General features: G+C 41.8%; 1 long non-coding RNA gene across 3 annotated transcripts; it reads right to left on the reverse strand.

Annotated features, from left to right (window-relative positions):
- Window positions 1-28: 28 nt before the first annotated feature.
- Window positions 29-17,575, reverse strand: LOC148051399 (uncharacterized). Of its 3 annotated transcripts, none has more exons than XR_015699600.1 (4): window positions 17,462-17,575; window positions 8,499-8,649; window positions 1,183-1,342; window positions 29-1,004 (listed from the first exon to the last, which is right to left on the reverse strand). It is a non-coding gene; the product is annotated as an uncharacterized LOC148051399 (long non-coding RNA). The 3 variants fall into 3 exon arrangements; XR_015699599.1 differs by having other exon boundaries at window positions 8,499-8,646; window positions 17,462-17,574; XR_015699598.1 differs by having other exon boundaries at window positions 8,499-8,694; window positions 17,462-17,536.
- Between the last annotated feature and the right edge of the window lie 5,245 nt (window positions 17,576-22,820).

The following is a 22,820-nucleotide window of genomic DNA, read 5'->3' on the forward strand; positions in this document are numbered from 1 at the left end:
TTAAAAAAAGTATAGGAGCCGACAACAATGACTTGCCATCTTCAGATTGTATTGTAAGTGCTTACTGTAAGACACAAAGGTAATTTAATTCACAACACATTCTAATAAATGTATTTTGACTTACATATACTTTGTTAAAATCATGAGCAGGAGTAATTTGAAATAGGCAGAGTCCCAGGAAGAGCAGTGTGCACAAAACCCGGGGATGAAAAAATGCTGGGAGCTGCTGCTTTTAGCACTGCCTGGGTTTGACAACAGGTCATGCAGATCCCCAGTTTGTCTAACGTGGCAGCAGGCGAGGTCGTTTTATTTCCTTCTCAGTGGTCTATTGCACACCAAAGCAGCGGTGGTACGTGGCCTATGACTCAGAGTGTTTTCAGACTTTCTCTTGATAAGTGAAGAGATTACGTGAAGGTAATTTGTATAAAGGAATTTGGCTTAGGTTTTGTTAGTGCTCCTACCATTGAGTCTTATTACAGATGATGCAGGAAGATGAAATCCCAGCTTCTATTTGGCTATATCATAGTCTGTGCCTTAAAAATAGAAAATTATCTCATGCAGCTGGGAAAGTGAAAGAAAATAAATAGCAGCTCTACAGAAAAAATTCTCCGCAAGCTACTTGAAACGATTGCTAACTGTAATGTTCTCAGGATTTTAGTAATGGATCCTATTAGGTTCACCACTTCATTTTTTTTGTCTCCAAAGTGTAAACATAAAATACATACAACATACTTTATTGGTAAAGTAACCAGAAGGGAATAAAGCCAAGTAAAGCATACAGAAGGATGCAGTCTGTTTCCAGAAATAATGTGTTTTCTTCCACGTACCCAGACTCAAGATACTGATTTCAGATCCAGTATGGCACAAGCTTTTTAGAGGTGCTGGTATGCTGTGACATACCACGATTTTTTTTTCCCAGATACCCATGGGTTGCCTCAAAACTTCTGTTTTAGACCTTGCTGCTGCTGTTTCAATTTGCAGGCAGGTTATGGCCTCTCTGTCCTCTGTTGTGTGGTATAAAAGATATAAAAAAACAAGATAAAAATAAATCAGTAGAAAATAAAAAAAAAAAAAGTCAACAAAAAATCTTGTCTGCTGCTCTACATGAAATCTGGGATTTTCATCTAGACATACTCTGCTATCGAGAAAAGCTGGAAAGAGGTAAAAAGTGTGTCATTTTACCATGAGTCAAAGCAGAAGGAAGATCTCAAGGTACTTCTATAGGTTGGTCCTATGAAGCTCTACACCAAGTTCCTCAGATTGCCACGTTCTTCCTAGGCTCCTCAGGCCGCACTCCTCCTCTGCAGTAGCCATGAGTCTCACTCCTCCTGGGGCTTCCTCCCTTCAACCAATTTATAAACACTCAGTAGATTTATTATGGTGTTTGGGTTTTGGAGTTACAGTTTCTCAGAAATGCTAAACAAAAAGCCATCTTAAACTGACAGAATATGGAGAAGCAACTGCTTTTAATAAACGCTATGGGATATGTGTGCGTGATTTGAAAGAATGACAAAATTAGACAACAAAACAAACACAAGTTTAAGATATGGAAAAATATTAGCTCTGCCTTGTAGCTATCTGTGTAACTCTGATTAATACTTACAATTTCAGACAGCATTAAGCTGATATTTAAAAATCACACAAAAAAATATTTTTCTTTCTCGTGTGCCTACACGCAGCATATTTTAGAGGTAAGCAGGAAGAGAAAAATTACTGCCGTTACCGTGTAGCCCACAATTTCTATAAACTCTTTCCTTGAACTACTTGCTCACTTTCTTTGGAAATTGCTAGGAAAAAGGAAGTATGCCAAGAATCCACCATAAAACATGGAGAACTTGAGTATCTGTATTGATGCCATTAGAGAGGGGCTGATGGTTTTCCTTTTTGACTAGAATTATGACGGTTAACTGAATGCAGCTTCAGCTGTCGGATGAGTGCTCTCTCTCCATATTTGGATATAGGGTTTGGATATGAAATAAAAAGGTAAAGAGAAATAGTGAATGTATACCCTCTTAAATATCCCATGTATCTCAAACTGCTTCACAACACTGAGTTATAGTGCTGCTGTCACTTCACGAACTGTCAGCAGATACAACATTTGTTATGTAGTTAGTAACAGCTCCCATGTAACCCTTGGACAGAACTTGATTTACGAGGAAGAAATATATTTAGGGTAGTACAATAGGGTACTACCATTGTTGAATGTTTTTTTTTAGAAAATTGTTGCATTTTTTATTATGTGGAGATGTCATTCCATGTAAATTGGAGCATGACAGAAGAGCTGCTCTCTCAGCTCTCTCTGGCTTGAGACCTATAAATTAGAATTTGAAAAGGCTGCTCAAACCTAGGTAGCTTTAAAACTTCCAAAAATGAGGTATGCAAACTTAGCTGGAGGTCATTAGAACCTGTAAATCAGTATGGTGGATGACAAGCATGCTAGCAGAAATGCAGGGTAGCTCTTCAGACAGTTTCACCGACATTCAATGAAACCGTGCTTGTTTACTTCAGCAGGGAGTCGGGCCCCCCACTTCCCTCCACAAACCTTAGTTACCTTCCTGAGGTTGCTGTTCATAACCTAATGTCTAAAATGATTTGAGGTCCTGTCCTCAGTCTTGCCTCTTTCTTATCTCAGTGGCCCACCTCACCATTCCTGCTCTGTGCTGTGCTACCAGGTGCCCCGGCACAGTCTGAAGGGCTGGGGTTATATAAAGTTGGGTTATTTATACCATTTCTCACTAATCCTCATGCTGTTCACATGAACTCATCTTTGATCTTGTTCAGCAGGTTGTCACCAGCTTCTAGCTTGACTCATACAGTTTCTCATGTACTACCTTTGGGTTTTAGTTTAAGAAGAATAATCTTCATTCTTCCATACAAGTGATCTATCCTTCCATGGTGGCTTCTGCAGTTTAATTGTGAATTATTCCCATTTTACCACTTTTTGGTTTTATTCAGAGTAATTGTAGTATTACTGAGTCTGCCTTAAGAAGGTTATTTAATATCATCTTCCCCAATGTTTTGTGTATGTTTGTGTGAGCACAGAGAGGAAAAGTCCCTTGCGACTTGTAATCAGAATCTTTAAAGTAGTTATAGACTGTGATTTAAGTGCCTTTGTTTTTATTCTGTTGGACTTTTACATCGTTTATATATGTCTTTATTGCCTTGAGATCTGAGTACAAGTTGGACTGCTCGAGAGGGTCTTGCATAAAATTCAGTAGTGCAAAATGCTGTTGCCGTTTTCTTGTGGAAAAATAGATTAGAGGTGAATATTTCATGTATTGAAAAGGGGGTGGAGAGGAATTGTTTTTCCTTCCAAGTAAATTATTTTCAGTTGTCAGATTTCAAAGCTCCAAGTAAGAATATCATATGGATCATCTGTTTGCTTGTATTCCCAGCTGCCTTTCAGATCCACTCTGGCAGAATTTCCCGTAGGAGATTCTATAAATTGCATGTTTTGAAGTAATTTAAAATAAGGATTTTTTAGGGTAGGGTTTTTCAGAAGTATTCAGTACTGGATTCTTTCCAGGATTTCTGAAATTAGAGTTTTACTGTTGATGTCAATAGAGCAAAATTTGGCTGGTGCTGAATAGTTTGAAAATCCCACTGCTGGTTACTAAAATCAAAATCATTAGTATTCCTTAATCTCTTCAGGTGGCAGGCCGTGTTTGGTTCAGCCAAGTAATTTGGATTGGCCACGCTGAAACTGTTGATAATGTAATTCCATACTTACATCATGAAGCCAAGAGGAAAAATTAATTTATTACCCTGTAGGCACTGAAGGAAATACAATACACACAGACGTAGTTGCAGACTGTCTTTCAAGAAGCCTTAGTTTGTGCCCTATGTATCATCAAATTCCTCCCGCAATATAAGTAGTGTTGCAAATATGAACTATTTTAGTAGGCAGGAGCTTGATTTGAGGAAATTGTTTTTGTTACTCACGAAGCAGTTCTTTTAAGAAGCTGCAGTGGTTTGTGTTTCACTCATTTTTCAGGAACCTTGAGAGCTGGGTTTAGTTGCTGTGGTTTGGAATAGTTCAATAAAAACCATTAACTGAATGCCACCTATTGTGGGAAGTCCCTTTCTTCAGTCCCCTAAAAACATTAACTGAGGGAAAGAAAATCAAAGCCCCTGCTAAAGAGATGTTAAATATTGTTTCTGTCAACATAAGCTCAGTAGTCTGTTCCACCAGCAAAGTATCGATGTATGATGAATTACAAAATCAAAGTCAACATGAGAATTAGTTGGTGATCAAAACTCATCTAGAGCTGATATAAAATTGGCAAGAACAAAATAAAACAGAGAACAAAATGTAGACATTTTGCAAAACTCGGTATGTCTAGTCCGCATTGAAGCTAAACTAGTATTTCCCCTTGTTTGACAGTTTGTATGTCAAACCCAGGAACATTTCACACACCTCTCACCTTTCTGATCTATAACTTAGCAAGAGGTGGGATGTTCAATACAAGTCATTGGTTATCAGTGTCTGTAGACTGATAGTTTAGGAGTCTGAAAGATACTTTGTTCACAATCATAATCCACTAAAAAGATGTCTAAAACACAAGCCATATGATTAAGTATATTGTGTAACAACTCAGTAATGTTGCTCAAAAAGCTCACTTGATCTTTTTAATCTTGGATAACTTTTCCCCCAAAATTTTTTTGCAGGCAGCTTGTCCAGAAAATGAATTGTTCATTTAGGTAATTGCTGTTAATTCAGCTGAAAAAACCAAGGGTAGTATCACCTCTGCTTGTTAGAAAAGCAGTGCTCAAATTCAGCAAGAACACCTTTGAGTTTTCCGATGCAATTGGTTGTATCGGCTGTGTCGTTTCTGTCCTCGTCTAATTAGAAACAGAACGGGTTGAGATCACAGGCTATGGCTCTTTGCTCCTTCTTCAGCTATAGGTCTGCTGAACGCGATGCTGGGGGGGTTTGCCACATTCGCTTGCTGCTTTTGATTCCAAGCTGTTTGGCGCAGGTCTGCTTATGTACACGTGCCTGCAGAAACGATCTGCACCGGGGACGGATGGCAACCCCAGATTAATCAGAACAAAGATAGAGGACTCGTCAAGAACGGAGGTCCCAGCAGGCTCAGCTTCTGTGGGGCGTTATTTCTTCAGGAAAGAGTTAGGGAGTGAGGAGGAAGGTAATGGAAATGGATGGGGCCTCATTACAATTTGCATACCTGTGAAAGCACGCTTCAGGCATTAGTAGGGCAAGAGAAGGGTACAGTTCCCTCACTCAGGAGTTCATTTTCTGCTCTCTCCCTGGAGCTGCAAATCCACAAATGAGCCTAAAGGGATGTGATCAGTGCAGTGTAAAAAAGTCCACTCTAATTTATATAGAATCAGTCCTTGTTGTGGTAGCAGAGAGGAACATGGTAAATAAGCCTACAGGGAACACGATAAAATTGCATTTAGACTTCTTGCAGTATGCAAATTAATCTGCTTAGACCTAATTTTGCGGGGAGTTTGTGCCACGGAGTCTGGATATATCCTAAGGGACTTGGTTCTCTGTAGTGTTGGGCATCCAACAGCAGTACAGGATATATAGCATTAATGATTTTATAACACTAACAATCTTAATCTTGATCTTCTGCAACTGTTTTAAATAGCTGGAATTGTGTGTAAGGCAATAGGAGCAAATATGTCTCCTTATAATCATACTTCTATAAATAACTGATTTTACTGTATTGAGGAAATGAGTTCCTTCTTGTGTTATCCATTACCTCATTGTACCCGCTGTACAACAGCCAAACATGTTGGCTACCCAAGGACAGAACTGTAAGTTTGTTTAAAGATGTACTTGTGCCCCATTTATTCAGGACATCTCAATTGTTAGATCCTCCGCACACGGTAACAAAGCTGCTTTTTACCAAGTGATAGCTTATAGCAGGTTTACCCTGGTTCACAGCAACGTGCAAGAAGCTTCCCTAAGTCCCAGAAATGATAAAATTCTAGTGAAGCGACATATATAGGTTTTTGAAACCTAACGAATTATAACAAAAAGGGTCTTTGTCTTGTGAAGGAAATGTCAGTGTATCAAATCCAGGATATTTTGTATAATGCACAGACCTTGCCTTGTTCAAGTTGCAACACTTAAATCACCAGCTGCCTTGAAAGGAGAAAAGGCTGAAACAGAATGAGTGGCAAAATGCTGAAGCATGCTACTGAAGAGCAAAAACACTGCATTGTATCATCAACAAAGGGGAAAAAAACTGAAATTACTCTAAATTGTTATAAAATTTCTTTTTGAAACCTCGGCTTCATTTTTTTCAGTTTTGAAAATCTCAAGATTACACAAAGCAAGGGGACAAGGGAAGAAAATTATCCAGAGGGTTGCACCAAGGCTCCATGAGGCCGCGTAGGATCCAACCCCACCAATAAAACCAAATAAGGGTTAATAATCCACACTGAAGTAAGGTGGAGTTGGTAAAATGGGAGTGGAGAAAAGACTAGTGGCTTTCTCCTCTTTGTTTTTACTTTGTAACTCAAAAAACCTGATAGCTGAGACATTTGCTAAATAGTTGCTAGTAATAACCATATCAATCTCATTTTAGAATTACTGCAGATTTATGCCAGAGCCTGGTGATTCTTTTATCGTGGAGACGGGCAGCCCATCCACTGTTTTGTACTCATCTAATCTCTCAGCATACTGGGAAAAAGCATACAGGTACATTTTGTTCTCAGAATAATTTTTTAAGAGGTTTTGAAATCATTAGGCTGTATTCTTTCACCGTTGGTGTTCAAGACTGTACTGGTCTACCCTCTTACTTTTTCTTTTCTCCATATACAACATTTAGCAAGCAAACGGAAAGAACACCACTGAGCTTTCCTTCTTGTTCCAGCATGAGAGCAGGGAACTTAGCTAACACTTAAGGTGATTTTCAGCTGATATTGAAACACTGTAAAGTGTCAAAAAATCATACCTTTCAAGGCCTTTTATTACTAGAAAATAGGTCAATTTGTGCTATTTTAAAGGATGCTTGTGACCTTTCTGGTAACGATCTTATTGGCTTGGCAATATTCAAATTACGATTCTATTTCAAAAATAACACCTGGGCACATTCACTGTTAGCATGCCTAGATGGAGGACAAAAATCTTACTGAACGCTCAGTTGAATGAAACATGTCTGGTCCGCGTTTCTGTTCCTGGTGATCGATGGTTCTGGCTTCACAGCTCCACCGGCTGCACACAAATTCAGGGTACCAGAGGCCCTTTGCAATAAGCATGACAATTCAGTTAAGCTGCCTAAACTTCGTGTACCTTTTCCACATTCCTAATTTAAATTGGCAGTGCTTGTGAATGGTATCAGGTTGTCAGCGCTAGAGAAAAGAACCGCTCCTTTTGTTCCCAGAACTAGTACAGCGTGAGCTTTCTCATCCGGCGGCACACGATGACTGGGATGAAGAGGAGGGAAAAGTTCCCATCCTTCATCTAAAGCAAGAGCTACAAAGGACAACTGCTTTTGTAACTCAGCACTACACTTCAGAGAGGAGTTGCTGCTGAATACTATGGGTACTAGTTTATGCTGGTAATCTCTCAATTTCTTGCTGTGAGGACAGTGCGCAGTAACAAAACCCCTTCTACCACAGAGCAAAGATCGATACACAGCACTCACCGTGCCTGGTTATATGTAGATAATTCTTGACCCTCTTCTCCCTGGAGGAGGTAGTAACACCACATATATGGTCCTGTACTCATGTGCCTTTTTATGAACAAGCAATCTAATTTATATATTTATTAAAAATATGGTAAGTAATGTATCCCACAGTACATCTGGAATACCTTATTCAACTGTTGAGGAGTAATTCATTTATAGTTGAATCATCTTCACATTAATAATGTAATCAAGATCAGAGTGGCCAAACAAATATGTTCTGAAGTTCTTGCTGTTAGAGCAATCAAATTCCAGAAATCTATTATCAAGGTTTCTTTGTCTTACTTACCTAGAAACATTTCCATCCTACAAATTATCACATCGCAAAACCTTGCTACCTTGCCATTCAACAAAATGCTTTATTCTGCGAGTGAAAAAAACCCCAAACCTATTTCTGCTTCTGATACGCCGACGAGAAAAAGCTCTGTCCTAAAAGTGCCCCAAAGAGCTAGGTGGCCATCGTGCCCAGGGAGCATGCCAAGCGGGTGTTTGGTTGCCGGCGCGATGGTTTCAGCACACTGGACGTGCTGTTCCATCAACGCTCTGGAAAGCTTCTGGTCGTAGTGTTGAATACAGTTTGCTTGGATAAAAATCACACTAAACACCAGTCTGAAGAGGGAGTGGTTTTGACAACTGCTGCTCAGATAATTAGACTAATTCTACTCTGAACCATTGTTTGTCCCAGTAAAGAAATGGCCTTCCCGCACCTCCTCACATGAAACCAGTTCTTTGTGCAGCTCCTCTTTAGCTGGCAAGCAACCCCCTCTGCCCTCCCCTTCCCTGAGCTATCTGTGAGGGTGTCTCCCCCCGTCATGGCCTTTTAACATGATACCTTACCTTCCTCATCATCTTCTCCAGCAAGGTTCCAGCAGAGAAGGGAAGGCGAGTAGCAGATTGGGTTAAATTCTCTTCCCTCCAAAATCGTGATGTTTCATGGCCCTGCTGGGTCTTCTTCCTGCTACTCACCTTCATCCCTCCTCTTCACCTGCTGAGACAGGGGAACCCATGGTCCGGCTGCTCAAGGTACAGAACCCTTTGAAAATAAGCAACGTAGTACAGATGCATACATATTTTTAAAAACATGTACCTATTGCACTTTTTACAAGCCGGCTGTAAATAGTTTCATTGTTTACTGATTCACTTGTGTATTTTTCACATAGGCTTGCTTAACAAAGGAATGTTTCTATTAAACTCTCTTGGCAAGGTGAAGCGAAAACCTGGCTTGCAAAATCACTTCTGTTCACATTAGAAAATGCTTTTTACTATTATTTGTGGACTTTGGATCAGAATACCTCTGTGTTGTACATGTTCCCCAATGACTGGTGTGTAATTAGGCCCTGATGTTTTGGTAGAAGAATGCTCCCCAGGCTGCTGCCAGAGCAGCGCGCTCCCTGGTGCACCTGCACAAAGCTTCCTGATAAGGCCGCTCTAATCGGCATCTGAAGGAATGTGGTGTAGATCAGCAGCAAGTCGCCAGGACAGTGGCTCCACTGTATCCCCAGTTAAGCTGTAACTGAGATATAAACAGGGAAAAAAGCAGACTTTTTGTTTGTAACAAGCAGTGCATAGAGTTAGTGTTGGATTAGATTTGTACTTTGAAAAGAGCAAATTTCGGTGGTTTTCAAACTCTTGGATTTCGTTCAGATCCTGCAACAGTGGAGAAAGTTTGCAAATCTAAATCCAGGCAGTCTTACAATTATTAGATTTTTTTTTGCTCTATAACCTGCAATTCTTCTCGTGACCAAATGAATAGTTTGCCCTTTTATTGAATTTAGGAAACAATTATAACCATTCTTTCAAAAGCCATGTATTTTTTCTAGCACTTTCTTTTGAATATGCGTTGTAATTACTCGTCATATATTAACACTTAAGTTATCAGCTAAGATCCAAGCCACATTCTGCTGAATTCTGCACACGCTTGTTGTGGTCAGGCGGTCTGCATTTTGGTAAGCTATTCAAATAAACCATACTAATAGGAGGAGAGAAGTACTTTTCTTACCCAAATGCAGGTCACTGCAGAATCACACGGCCCAGCAGTTTGGCCCACACGATTCAGTGGGACTGAGTCACTACCTGTCCTACCTGCTGCTCTTCACACTCCCTGTTACACCACGGATCTTCATCAAACGTTACAGGCGATAGACCAGCACCTGGAAGGGTAACTGGTATCCATGGCTCCCTTCATTTAGACAACTGCCTGATCAAGACATATTCCTAGGAAGACTAGATTATTCCTTGAGGTTATTTTTCTCAGACATCCCGTATACTTTATAGCTGAATGGTTATAAAGAAATCAGAACAGAGTAAGAGCCAGAATGGGCCCGGGGGGCTGACTGCACAGCTGACGGATGGGGTGGCTCTGTTAGCAGGTTGTGTGCCGTGCAATGCTCTTTTCTTTAATGCCCTGCAGCACTAGAGAATACGCAGAACAGACCGCAACATTGTCTTGTCACAGCAAAACCATACATAGGAGCCTTTTTAAAATCATGGCCTATAAATTGCTTTTTTCTCCTTCCAATATCTTAAAAAGAGATAAGCTCTTACTTAATAGCTTTCATAGAACCTTCTGCTTCTGCTCTCCAAAGAGACAAACAGCAGAGCACTGGGGCAGTGTCACTGTGAAGAGACCATATCTCCCCGTGCCTTGAAGAGCTTTCCTGACTAAAGACGTTTTCCCGACTCAGGTCCAGACATGTGATAATGCAGCCCCTTTTGCAGGTACTTTTACTGTGATATCTGAGTAGTTTTGGAGTCTTGAATCTGTTTATCTCTGTGATAGAGCAAGGCTGCACACAATTTACCCACTTATACAGAAGAGCTGTGGCAGTGAGGGAATCAGACTAGAATCTCAGAAATCACAGATTATCAAAACATTCCTCACCTTGTTAATGTTTTACTAATGGGGTGGATGCATTTTTTCTTTGGTTTTTTTTTTTTTGTTTTGTTTTGTTTTGCTTACATTCCCAGGTGTCTCAGTCTATCACACTTTCTTTGAGAATGTGTAGACTTAAAATCACAGCTCGAGTTAAATCCCTGGCCGTTTTTAGCTTGCTTGTTGCTAGTACTGAAGTATCATTTGATGTGTTTTGCAATGATTTAATTGTTACCCTTTCACAAGAGGTGAAGGAAGTCAGCAGAACATGCTGTTTTCAGAATGTTACTCCCAAGATTTCGCAAGAGCCACCCTCCGACCCAGGCTGCCCCTCCACCTTGGCAGGATGCACTCTTGCGTGGGGGAACCCATAAAGGAGTCCCGCTGTGACATGATCTCAAGGTCACCACCGCTGCGGTCTCAGAACACCCAGCTCTGGATAAATTATAGCCTCACAAACCTTTCATCTGGCATATACATCACTGCCGCAACAACGGGTTCACGGTGATAGAGGCAGTGGAGGAGATGGCCATAAGTGTGACATAGCGTGCGTGCTACATGCCCTTAATGGTGGCACCAGTTCCCACCAGGGACACCGGTGAGAGTCTTAGGGTTCTTTTAAAAAGGTTAATGAGGAAAGGGGGACTCCAGCATTGCAACTGAATTTCAGAGCAACCCCTATCAGATTACTCATAGTTCTCTTACTGGGGGTGTGGGGGTGTAATTGAAGAGTTTCTCCAAGACCAGCTATGTCCTACTGCCTTATTCATGGACACAAACTGGCTTACTTTAGCCTGAAAGACATGTAGGAGGAAAACTTGGTTCAGCTTGTTCACGGCATGAGACTACCTAAATTTCTAACACAGCCAGGGTGGCTGCTGAGTTAGCGGTGAAAGGCTGTGTGCGGTTCACAGGGCAGGCACTCCTGCCAGCTCACTCACACGGGTGTCAGCAGGGCGATGCTCAGGTGTTCTTCTTTGGTGGAAGAGGGGAAATTAAACAAAAAACCCCAAGCCTTTAAGTAAGGGCCTGTCTTTAAGGACACAGTGGGACAGGGGAGAGTTGTGTACCAGTAATTTTAATTTCTGATATCTGCCATGTGGGCAGTTTGAGTTTTCTGTCTTTAAGAAGTATTTATAGCGCACATCCTAGTAAAATCCAGCTTCCCTCAGTTTTAAAGACTTGCTGTATTTCTGAGTAGCTCAGAAAAGGGAAATGCAAGGGCAGATTCAGCTCAGAGCTCTGGCTGATTCGTGTCCAGCCCTGAGACACGGTCAGCTTACGGACCACTGCTGCAGCTTGCTTTACTCAAGCCCTCTCTGGAAGATGGCCCTGGGCGAACCAGAGACAAGGCCAATTCGAAAGTGCAAAAGCTCTGGAAAGGTGCTTCTACAGATTTCCTTTTCTGAGCCAACAGGAGCTTGGCTAGAACAGCCCCACGAGGAAGGGGGGATACGTGCAGTAAGTATGGTCTCTGAGTTACTAGTAACATCTTTGCATTGTAAGGCAGAAAAAAAAATGTCTTTGTTATGTTTTACTTGCCTTGTTTACTTATTTGCACTTCATTTGCTCAGTCTGGGCAAAGGAAGGAATTTCCCCTTTGTCATTCATGTTATTAGTGACAGTGTCCTCAGACATCTATTTTCAAAGTGCAATATTTATTCATTTAAAAATAAGCGCTTTTAAAATGAAATGGAAATTATTCATACCTATTTTTATTTTGCTTGGGGTTTAAATATTAGACAAAGTTGGACTAAATAATACCCTTTAGACAACGAAGCCCCTGCAAATATCTCTTTATCTTATGTACTGTTACCCAAAGACTCAGTGATGTGGCAGTCAATAGATACACATATCTATATCCACTTTCCCTGTAGTTAAATAAACATTTAAAGCAAATGCTCCATTAGCTCCTGACCATCAATCTTAACATAATAATGGGGCTGTTTAAAGCCAGATAGGCTTTTCCCCCCTATTCTATTAAAATATTTACATTGTAATAACTCAGTAGGATTTTTTTCTAAATGGAAGGCCTGTAAGTGGGTGAAAGTATTTTAAAGCAGGGTGAGACTGAAGGGACGTGACATGTTATTGAATTAAGGGCCTTAGAAGGTGAGGGCTGTGCAGTCATAAATTCCAGGAATGCGGATGTGACTCTCTGAATGTGTATATGAAGTTGACAGAGTTTGACAGCTACCATCTGTGAACAATAATGTATAGAGAAGCAGGGCTACATGATGCAGGCTGGAATGTACCTATCAGGCTCTGAGGACTATAACAATTTACTACTCATTATCAGCGACTGTGGTCATGATTGGCTGCAGGGGTTGGAATGAAACTTGGAAATTATGAGAACAAAGTTCCCCTTGTTAAAGCAGAGTAATTAGTTTAATACATACGAGGAGAAAACGGGCAGGAGACTTCCTTCCCGCCCCCCCTGCCCCGCCTTTTATTAAGTGTTTACCATCCAGGCCTTGCTCAGGAACACTAAAAAACTGCACAGTGAAAATGGATAGACTGTTACTTCTTTCTGCATCACTTGAAATATGAGGAAATTTTGTATTCATGCCCGTACTATTCCAGGGCTTTCCACAACTCTACAGTCTTTGCAGCAGAGAACGGCAGAGACCTAATTATGTGATACCTGTGTTTATGCTACATTTGTTGATCAAAGCTGATTTCTTGTGGTCTGTACTTTTCTGTATTCCATCAGAGCATAGCATTTTGGCCAAAATACACCTTTGAGCCATAGGATCTTGTATGTAAAATCCCTATCTCAAAAAAGGGGTCTTTGCTGTTTTCTCTGTAGTGCATATTACAAACAAATCTCTGTTTTCCCACAGGTTTATACTTTTTCTTGGTAAACACTATCATGTACAGTGCAGCTGGAGCCACAAAGAAATATTGTGAATTCTCATTTAAGGTTGCTCACGTACACTGTCTGTCAAGACCGAGAGCCAGCTTATTGTTTAGCGTAAACTGGCATGGGTCAGTCCTACTTGAAATCAGGTTTATACAAGCTGAGAATCTGTCCCAGAAAATCGAGGAAATTATCAGATACGAAACAGAAAACATACCATCTCCATAATGCATATCTCAATGCCCACAATAATACATATTCCCATTCTTTTCCTGCAAGCATTTGCTTTTCTTACAAAAATGACATAAATCCCAGCCTATACACATTAGTCAATAGCAAACTCCGACAGCAGTTTTCGCTCCAACAACAAGGTGCCCAGATTTCTAGGAAGGGCATTTGGCTTTGAAAAATATCCAGCAAAAACAACACATAGAAAGGCAGAAACAGCAGGAAGTCTATTGAGCAAGAAAGAAATCATCCATCCTCTTCTAACTGAAAGAGAAAGGTTAAGGTTGGTTTAAAAAGAATGTGTGAACAGACAAGAAAAGTATAGTAAGCAGTTCCTGTGATAGATAGATGGTTTAAATTTAGTTGTTCCTGCCCGGGGTGGGGGTGGTGGGGCTGGACTATGTGACCTTGCTGGGTCCCTTTTACCGCTGTTGGAATAGGAAAAGATGAGAATATTTCTCAGCTGGAAAGGTTGCATGTTATTCCATTATCTGCTTTAGAAAAACGTACACCAGTGAGGCTATCAACAGAAAACCATTAATATAGATGCGTTGCATCCATGTAAAGTGACTTACACAGACAGGACTTAAAGGTGTGTCTGTCACAGTGACGGACATACACCTTATCTCTTGGATAAAGTAACCGATCCCGAGTTTGGGGTTGGCACAGTTCTAGTATCCAGGTTAGCTTGGTATGTTTTTTCTGCATTGAGGTGACTGCAGGCTAAACATGCCATTGCAATAGAAAACAGCTGGAACAAGTGGGATAAGGTAAGCCTCTCTTCTCTTATGTTCCTCAACTGGACTGGAAATCTGGTTTGCACCAGTCAACGCATACCTGGCCTTACTAGCAGATCAGGATCTTTTTCCTGATCAGATCCTTTTCAACTAAATAAAAGTGGAAAGAAATCAGTTTAACATTTTCGTCAACCTTTTTTTATTTTTCTTTGGACAAGCTGTGTCTCAGAAATGGAAGAAAGAAGTGTAGCCTAGATTTTTGATGGAAAGAGTTTATTTTTCAGTGGAGAAAAAAAAAATTCCAACTAGTTCTAATCAGCTGTGTAGAAAAGTGCAGTTTCTGAAGGGAATTAACATGCAGGTGACTGGTGTTGGTGTGGAGAGGGGCAAGGAGTGTAATGATTCAGTGTTGCAGTGAGTTATGTTGACAGTGACAAACTTGAGTTGGATCTTGTATAACTGGCAGGTAAGTGATAGCCACTGGACTGGCAAAGCATGGACACAGCAAGCTGCTGCTTCTGGTGCTACTGATGTGCCATTTTGTCCCTTGTTTTCTTGTTCAGAGCCTGTTCAGGTGCCTGTTAACCCAAATTAGTGGTGTTCACCTCACTCCTCCCTTTACACTAGCCTCCCCTATCGCTTTGCCCCATTTGTACAGCATCTGCCACACTGCAAATAATAGTCTTAATGATGATTGTTTAAAAATAAGTTAAACAATAGGCAGGAGAGATTAGCCGGACCTTCTGGTCACTACTTACTAGGCTGGATTTGAGATAGTTTAAAGACAAACAGTTTCACGACCATTTCTGGTTGTCTTGTGTCCAGCCATTCCCCAAATGGTTTGGTATTCAGACATCCCCCATAGAGACACAAGTTGCCAAATATCCAATAACAAATATTAGTCAGGGACCTAGATGGGTCTTTGTATTCTGAAAACTTTCCTCCCTGCAGATGTTTCTTAACAGGTCCTGTTCTCTTGGTATCACAGTTGAAATGGATGTGATATGCAAAATGAACCTTCTGCTGACTGTCTGTGATACCGTTTGATGTTGCATGCAATCAGTTTTGTCCCTAGCCTGTTCAGATTTCAGTTGGGTGAGGGAGAGCTGCATTAATGAGGCATGGTTATCATTTGCGTCTACTGCCTGTAAGACAGAAAGTGTGCCTACGCAGCACAGGGTGGACTGACACAGACTGAAGCACAAACTAGCAACCCAGACAGAAACCACCCCGGGGGCTCTATAGGGATGTTACAGACACATGCTGGTGTGGAAAGCCCTTTCTACCTGCTATGTTTTTGCTGCTATTGTTATCTGTATTAGCGAGATAAAAGCTTGTCGAGGTTTACCACGCTATTTTGTGTCCTTTATTTTGCTGCGTAGACACTTCCAACGGCATTAAAGCCTTTGAGACTATACCAGCCTGTAAAAGAGAACCATTTTCTAAGCCTGCCTGTCTAATGCAGGTAATCTACTGCATTCTTTCAAAGCAGTAAAGAAAATAGCAACGGGACTGAAATTGCCTGCAATTTTCCTCCTAGCATTTTGTAACTAGAGTATTACCATGTTATTTTACCTCTCTCTTTTATGTGGGAGCAGTTTCTGAGGCTTTGGGATCACATTTCTCTAAAAGGTCTTTCTTTATATGCTTTAAAACTTCAGTATTACATCAAAGTTGGTAGAGCAGCTAGCAAACACTTTACTACCAAGTTACAAGTGTTTCTTATCTTTACCAGCATTTGTTCCTCTCCCCATCCCAACAAGCCAGTAGGGTACTGGGACTGGGCAGTTTGACCTCCTTCCCTACTTTTGCTGCTTGCTCATTTTACAATCTGCTGTCAGCCAGGAATTTGTCTTACAAGTTCCCCCAGCTCCTAGTTCTCCTTTGCATTCAAGCTGTCTTGTAGTGATTAACCAACTTATAAACACAGTAGGAATTACTACCAATAATGGGTCTAACCTAAAAAGATGGTAATCTCAAAGGGGTCTGTGGCTACTTCGTGCCCCACAAGTTCAACCTCAACAGCTTCCAGAGTTAACACATTAATTTCTGTAATGTGGTTTTGAGACATTGTTGCGTTGTTGGGATTTTTAACCTGCTTTACTGCTTTTGATTAAGCAATAAGTTTCTGAAGACATTTTCAAAATGTGCAACATTGGTCCAACTCAGCAACTACCAAGTAATGAGATTTTCATTGATTTTCACTATTCCATGCTTTTCTTTGCCTCTGTATTCCCATGACACTAAGCTGTATATCTTAGACGACAAAAGGTTAGTTCGAAAAGATCAGCTACCTTATTGTTGCCTATCCTTGCAAAATGTTTATTTTTAGTTTTACTGGAGAGTAACCTTCCTTTCCATTGAACACAGCTTTTTAAAACATTTTTGTTTCCGTTCAAGATCTGATATAAACCTTAATCTTTGTGCAGGATTCTAACATGCTAAGTATGCACTGACATTTGGAAAGAAGTGAAAAACACCTTTTATTCTGTCTAACTTTTATCTTGTTAAACTGAATTATTTTTAAGATGGCCTTTCTCAGGTTTCAGGTAAGGCAGGTTTCAGGCAAGGCAGACCTTAGGGTACAAGTGTTGTGGTTTCTATGGCGTTAATGTCTAGAGACATTCCTGGGTACCCAGAAAATTGATTCAAGAGTAAAACCTGGTGCTGCCCTTTTAATGAGGAATACGATAATAAATAACAAAGCGTCGGCCTACAAAAATGGGCTGGAACAGCATTAAGCATCTCTGGCAGACAGGCCAGCATTAGCAGCAAGCCTTGGGTGCAGGACACAGGCAGGCATGTTGCCGTGTCCCTGTATCGCTGCTGCTGGCTCCCTGCTTATCAATTAAGAGGTAACTGAACTTGACCTTCACTCCCTCTCTGAGCATTTCAGAGTTCTGGATCACTGTCAGTCTCTGTCCCCTGCTGTTCTCAAAAGCAGAGCCAGCAGGGGGGAGAAAATGAACGCCACGAAATGCATGCACTTGCCCATGACCTTAACAAATTCATCTCCCTCACCCCCCAAGCTGGTTATTGTTATGCTGCCCCACTGCTGAGTCGGCAATTTTTGAGCCCCAGTTTAAAAGACTGCAGAGCTTACCTGTGACCATCATAGAGAACAGGACTGGTCTGTGAAGCTGTCTGGTTTTTGGACTGCCCCTTATCTCACCTAGCACAAGAAGGCTCCAAGGGAGTTCTGAACAGTTGCCACGGTGCATATGACTCATTGTAATAATAAAGGTTGACTCGGGCTTGCTTCCAGTCCGTGTGCTAATGAGAGATAGGAGGTTATGTTCATCAGCAGGATAACAGTGCCTAGCTTTCCAGCTAGAAGTATTAATGAATCATTGGTTTCTCTGCTTATATGTGATATGGCATTCTAGCAACAGTCACTGGATCGGTTTACTCGAGAAACCTTTTATTTTTCAAGAGGAAGTCTGTTCATGTTAATTATTCCCGCAGTTGGGATGGAAGCACACAGCACTTAAACTCCTCTTACAATTCAGAGTTAGCAAATGCCAATAGTTATCAAGCAATGTAGATTGAAGGCCTCCATATTTCATAAAATAACTAGTACAGTTGTTTCCTTTTTTTTTTTTCCCCCCTCCCCTGAATATTTAGTGCTGTAAAGGATGGGATAAAAATATGAAAGCTCTTCTGGAAGCAGACTGGAGCCAAAGCCTCCTTCCTTCAGCTGAATGCCCACATTAGTGGATGACATAGAGAGGTGCTTTCTTGCTCGTTCTCTCTCTGTCTGGCCCTCTGAAGCTTCTTTCTTTTCTGTTCTATCACTCTGCTTTGAGAGAAGAGGCAGGGAATGCCCTGCCTCCATAGAAGTATGCAGCCCAGTGGCTGGAGGAGACTCCTGGAAGGGGCAAGATATGGCTTTGAATCATCTTAGGCTGAGGAAAGCACTGAATGTAGGTCTCCTGCTTTCTAGATGAGCACTTGAACCTCTAGGCAGTCACAGGCAGTCATAGGCAGTCTCCATCACTCTGCCCTCTGAAGAGAAAAAAATGAGCTGAACATCTGCACCCAAAGAATCGACCTGTGTCTCTGAGCATCACTATCCCTAAGTGTCTTAGTACAGCTGGGTCTAAGAAACTTCACAGCATCAGATTTCATGCAACCAAGATCATCATGCGACCCTACATCTTTTTGGACATGACAAAAGGATTGGTTGGGTACAAAAGCACCACCCTTCCTGCTGACTCTGGCTGACAGCGAAATCCCTGTGAAGCCCTGTGGGCCACAGACAGTCCTATGGAGGTCCTCCTGAAGCTGCTTTGGCCATCCCCCAGGAAAGGAGCACCACTGACACAACAGCAGGGGCAGAGCCTCCAGGCTTTTTACCTCATCCTCAGTTCAGCAGTCAATGGGTGGCTCTGCCATCTCGCCAAGTTGATAGAAGTTAATCCCTGGTAGGGAGTCATGGGGCTTCACTCCCAGAAAGCTCCCCCAACTTTCATCCTTTGCCAGCACAACCTGGCCTCACTTGCATACCGAAAGCACCTGCACATTTTTTTGCAAGCCACCATTTTACTAACAATGCATCACACCTTGATAGTGCTCTTCATCCACCCACCTTAGAGCACTTGATGATGATGGGAAACATTATTGCCTCATTCCAGAGGTGGGGAAAATGAGGAAACAGGCAATTCAGCTTGCTTTTGATATAATTCAGAACTAATAATACAGCATTACAGCAAACAGCTAGGTGAATGTTTCAATATTTATGGTCCATTGGGGAGGGCTAACTACATGTTTTACAGCTAGGTGAACAGCAGAGCATGTTTTAGAAATGCACACTCTGTGGGCACGATTTATACACCCCAAAATATCTATTGGCAGGCTTGGAGGATGGGAAGGGAGAAGAGAGGGGAAGGAAAATGGGAAAGAAGCTTCTTGAACTGTGCATAAAGTGCTTTCTTGATTTTTCTGCAATTAAGAAATCAGCTACATGTACAATTTTTTTTCCTAATAATATTTTTGTGTACAGCTTGTTTCCTCTGGGTAAAACTGACTGAATGCTGGGAACTCCAACAAGCAAGTATGTAGAAAGGCATTATGAGGAGGCTGAAGAAACCTCCCAAAGCAACGGGGCTGATCCAAGAGCTCATATGGTTCTTATATATCAGTGGCCTTATTTAGGGTTTCTTGCTAGGGTCCCGCTAATCTTACTCTGGCTCTCTCAAAAAAACAGTATGTATCACAAAAACATAGCCTGCTAGTACTTGATACAGCACATATTGCTTCCATTTGTCTTCTTGAAAGATATTGTATATCTTTACCTGCCGTTTGTCTTCTCTGTGGGCTGAAGTATGTTTGAGCTCGGAGGAGCTTGTCTTAGTTGTGACTATGGCGTATGCCAGTTGGGTCTGCTCTTTCCTCCCAAAGGGCTGCAAGGCAGGACAAGTCAGCTGAATTTGGCAGGTGAACAAAAGCAGTTTGGCGACTGTAAGAAAAACAACTGCTCCATGGTTTGGAAGCTGTTGCTGGATCGCACAGTGAATCAGAGCGTGTCCCTTACTGCTTCATGACAGCTCTGCTCCTGAGAGCACAGCCTTGCAGCGAGGCCAAAAACAAGACTCATAGTGTATGGATTTTCATCTTGTAATAACAGCTTCATTTTCTAGACATGAAGTATATATCCTCCGGTAACATGTGATGAAATGTAAATTGTACATGTTCTGTATGCAGCCTTGTCACCCGCGCTGGCAGTCTCTCCCTGGGAGCCTCAACAGCCCTGCACGCCCGCAATGCTTATGTTTTCTCATACATCCCCCAACAAAGCCATGCTTGAAGCCACAAATTTCATCTGCAAGCAACCAGCAGTTTTTTGCATGATGACAGACCTTTATGGCAATTAGCCAGGGGAAAATATGTGAAAAGATGTTGAGGGGAAAAAAAAAACCCCAGAAAAAAGCCCTCATGAGAGTGAACAGACTAACTTGTCCTGAGAGCCAGGGCTTCCTGACCTCAGACCCAGACCACTTCATCTCTTGCACAGCGTCACTGCTGTGTGCCAGCGCCCGTACCCCCAGTGAGACCGTGAGCTGGTGCACACCCAAAGCTGAAGCTGGCTCTGCTCTCCTTTTGGCACCTCTGGGGCAGCAGCCAGCAGCTGTCTCAGGTGTCCCGCCAGCACTGGTGGGGGAAGGGGGAGGCTCTGGCTTCTTGCCCGGCAAGCCCTCAGACGCGAGGGTGGCCTGGCACGGAAGCCTGCAGGAGCACCGCCAAAGTGGGAGCCGTGCTTTTGGCTCAGGATGTCAAAAGACAGCTCGAGGCATGGAGCAGGGGCGGGCAGACATGTGCAAGGGCTGGGCTGGGCGTATAAGTTTGTATGGGATAGGAAGGTGGTAGGGGGGGAAGGCATGGAGTCTGGCTGGACTTGGCTCAGGTAGGGTGGGTGGCACAAGCATGGACCGAGGAGATTGGGACGTGCTTTGTCCTGAGGTGTGACCAGAGGCAGGCCCATGATCGCTGCTATTTGAGGTGTCCACTATCTCTTTACATCTTGGTACCTATTGCTGTCCGTGGTGGCACTCAAACAAGTTAACTTTGGGCACCCCAGATCTAGGGAGGCACTCGCCTCCTGGAGGCCCTGGGCCAAAGCCACTGAGCTCCAGAAACCTTAGTGATGTCAGTAAGCTTCGGATCTGGCTGTGCACTGAGACTGGGCTGAACTGAGAAAAGAGAAAGGTTTCTTACCTCTTCTGATCTCCCCGTTCCACCACCAGCTGCCCATACACCTCTCGGCTCAGGGCAACAGCTAATCTGTTTTCTGAGGCAGATGAATTGTGTCTGCATTTCCTTCTGCTGCTGGGTCTGCAGGAGTCAACAGTCACCAGCAGCGCTGGGAGGTGGGGCTGGCAGCAGGGCTCATCTCTCAGCACGTGAATATTGCTGCATATCATTGCTGTAGCTCTTGGTGACTGACAAAACTCCAAGGATGTAACGACTGAAGCAACTACCTGCAGAACACAGCAGTATGGCACCATTTACAAAACCTATGCATTATGGCCTGCAAAATATTATAGGGTGAATGCATTCTTCCCAGACCCCTCACTTTCTGGAGTACTGCCACAAGCTCTGTATCCAGCCTGGCCGCAGTGTTGGTCTCTCCCCCCATCCCAAGTGATGGTTGCAATTCACTTTCACTTCTTTGGCAGAATTTGTTTTCCATTGTCTGCTTGCCACATGCTTCTTTTCTCATATTTGAAGAGCTTTTCCCTGAAAACATGTTGTGCACTTTTTCAAGTTCAAGTGGAACTACAAGCCTGAAACACAAAGCAAGACTCACCTAATTTGCTTTTGTATTTTATTTAAAACAATAAGACATGATAAATAAAATATCCTTGCTTAGTACTACCTTGCTAGCTAAAGGACAGTCTGTCCTAGTGTTAGGAAAAATTGTAAGCTAAATTGGAATAGATGAGCTGCTGTACAGCTTCTAGAGAGTCTTGAAAAAAATGTTTCTTTCTGTAAACGCAATCTCTTATTATAACTCTGTACAAAGGTTTCTACTTCTGCAAATTATTTGCTAGTCAAAGAAAGTGGGACATTCATTAATAAATTGAAATGTTGGTTTAGAAAACACTGTAGGAGTAGAGTTAGAGAAAATTATGCTCTCTTATAGTCTCAGCCACTTGTTCTTTTTTTCCCCAGAATATTTTTACTGACCACTGACTTTTTTTCAGGCGTTTTTATCTCAGAGTTAATTATAACATTACAACCTGTCCCATATCAGTAATAATGTAGTTGTACTGCTTGCTGAGCAGACAGGAGAACGAATTGCAACTTCAGTTCTTTCATAGCTGATTCATATACCAGAAGAGAATGAATCTTTTATGTACAACTGCCTTCTGGTATTTTGAAAGAACACATATTTTGAAACAGCTGAGATTGCAGTTACTGCTCAGATACAAGTGAAAAACATTCTAGTTACGTGTTAATATTTTATTCACGGTGGCATGTAATATTAATGCAAAATACTGCTACTTCTCAGTTAGAAATCCTATTATCAGTTTGTGATGTTTCAGCTATTTCAGATGCCAAGACGTGAGAGAGTGTGTGATTCTAACCAGTGAGTCAGGTGTTGTCTACATCTACAGCTAAGTAGTATGGCCAGAATAACACCTCATTTGACTGGTTCTCCTAATTATTTTTGTGCAAAACCTATTCCCTTTCATGCCCATGGGAATTCAGGAGAGATGCTGACAAAAACTGCTGGGGAGAATTACTATTGTTTGTAGTTAGACCTGCAGATACAGTGATTCTTTGTCTACAACGCAGTAAAAACCCAATACGTATTAAATTTCAACATTGTCTAATTTTCCAGTAGTTGATTGTAGTTGGAATTGCTCTTAAGCCTGACTTATTACACAAATTTTTCTATGTGCTCTTAGCAGCATATATCTTGCTTTATAGCTAGCTTAATGCGGATTCTTAGTATTCAT

The sequence above is a fragment of the Nipponia nippon genome, unplaced genomic scaffold (assembly GCF_047370975.1).
Source record: "Nipponia nippon isolate SJK-2023a ecotype South Korea unplaced genomic scaffold, ASM4737097v1 scaffold_6, whole genome shotgun sequence".
NCBI lineage: Eukaryota > Metazoa > Chordata > Aves > Pelecaniformes > Threskiornithidae > Nipponia > Nipponia nippon.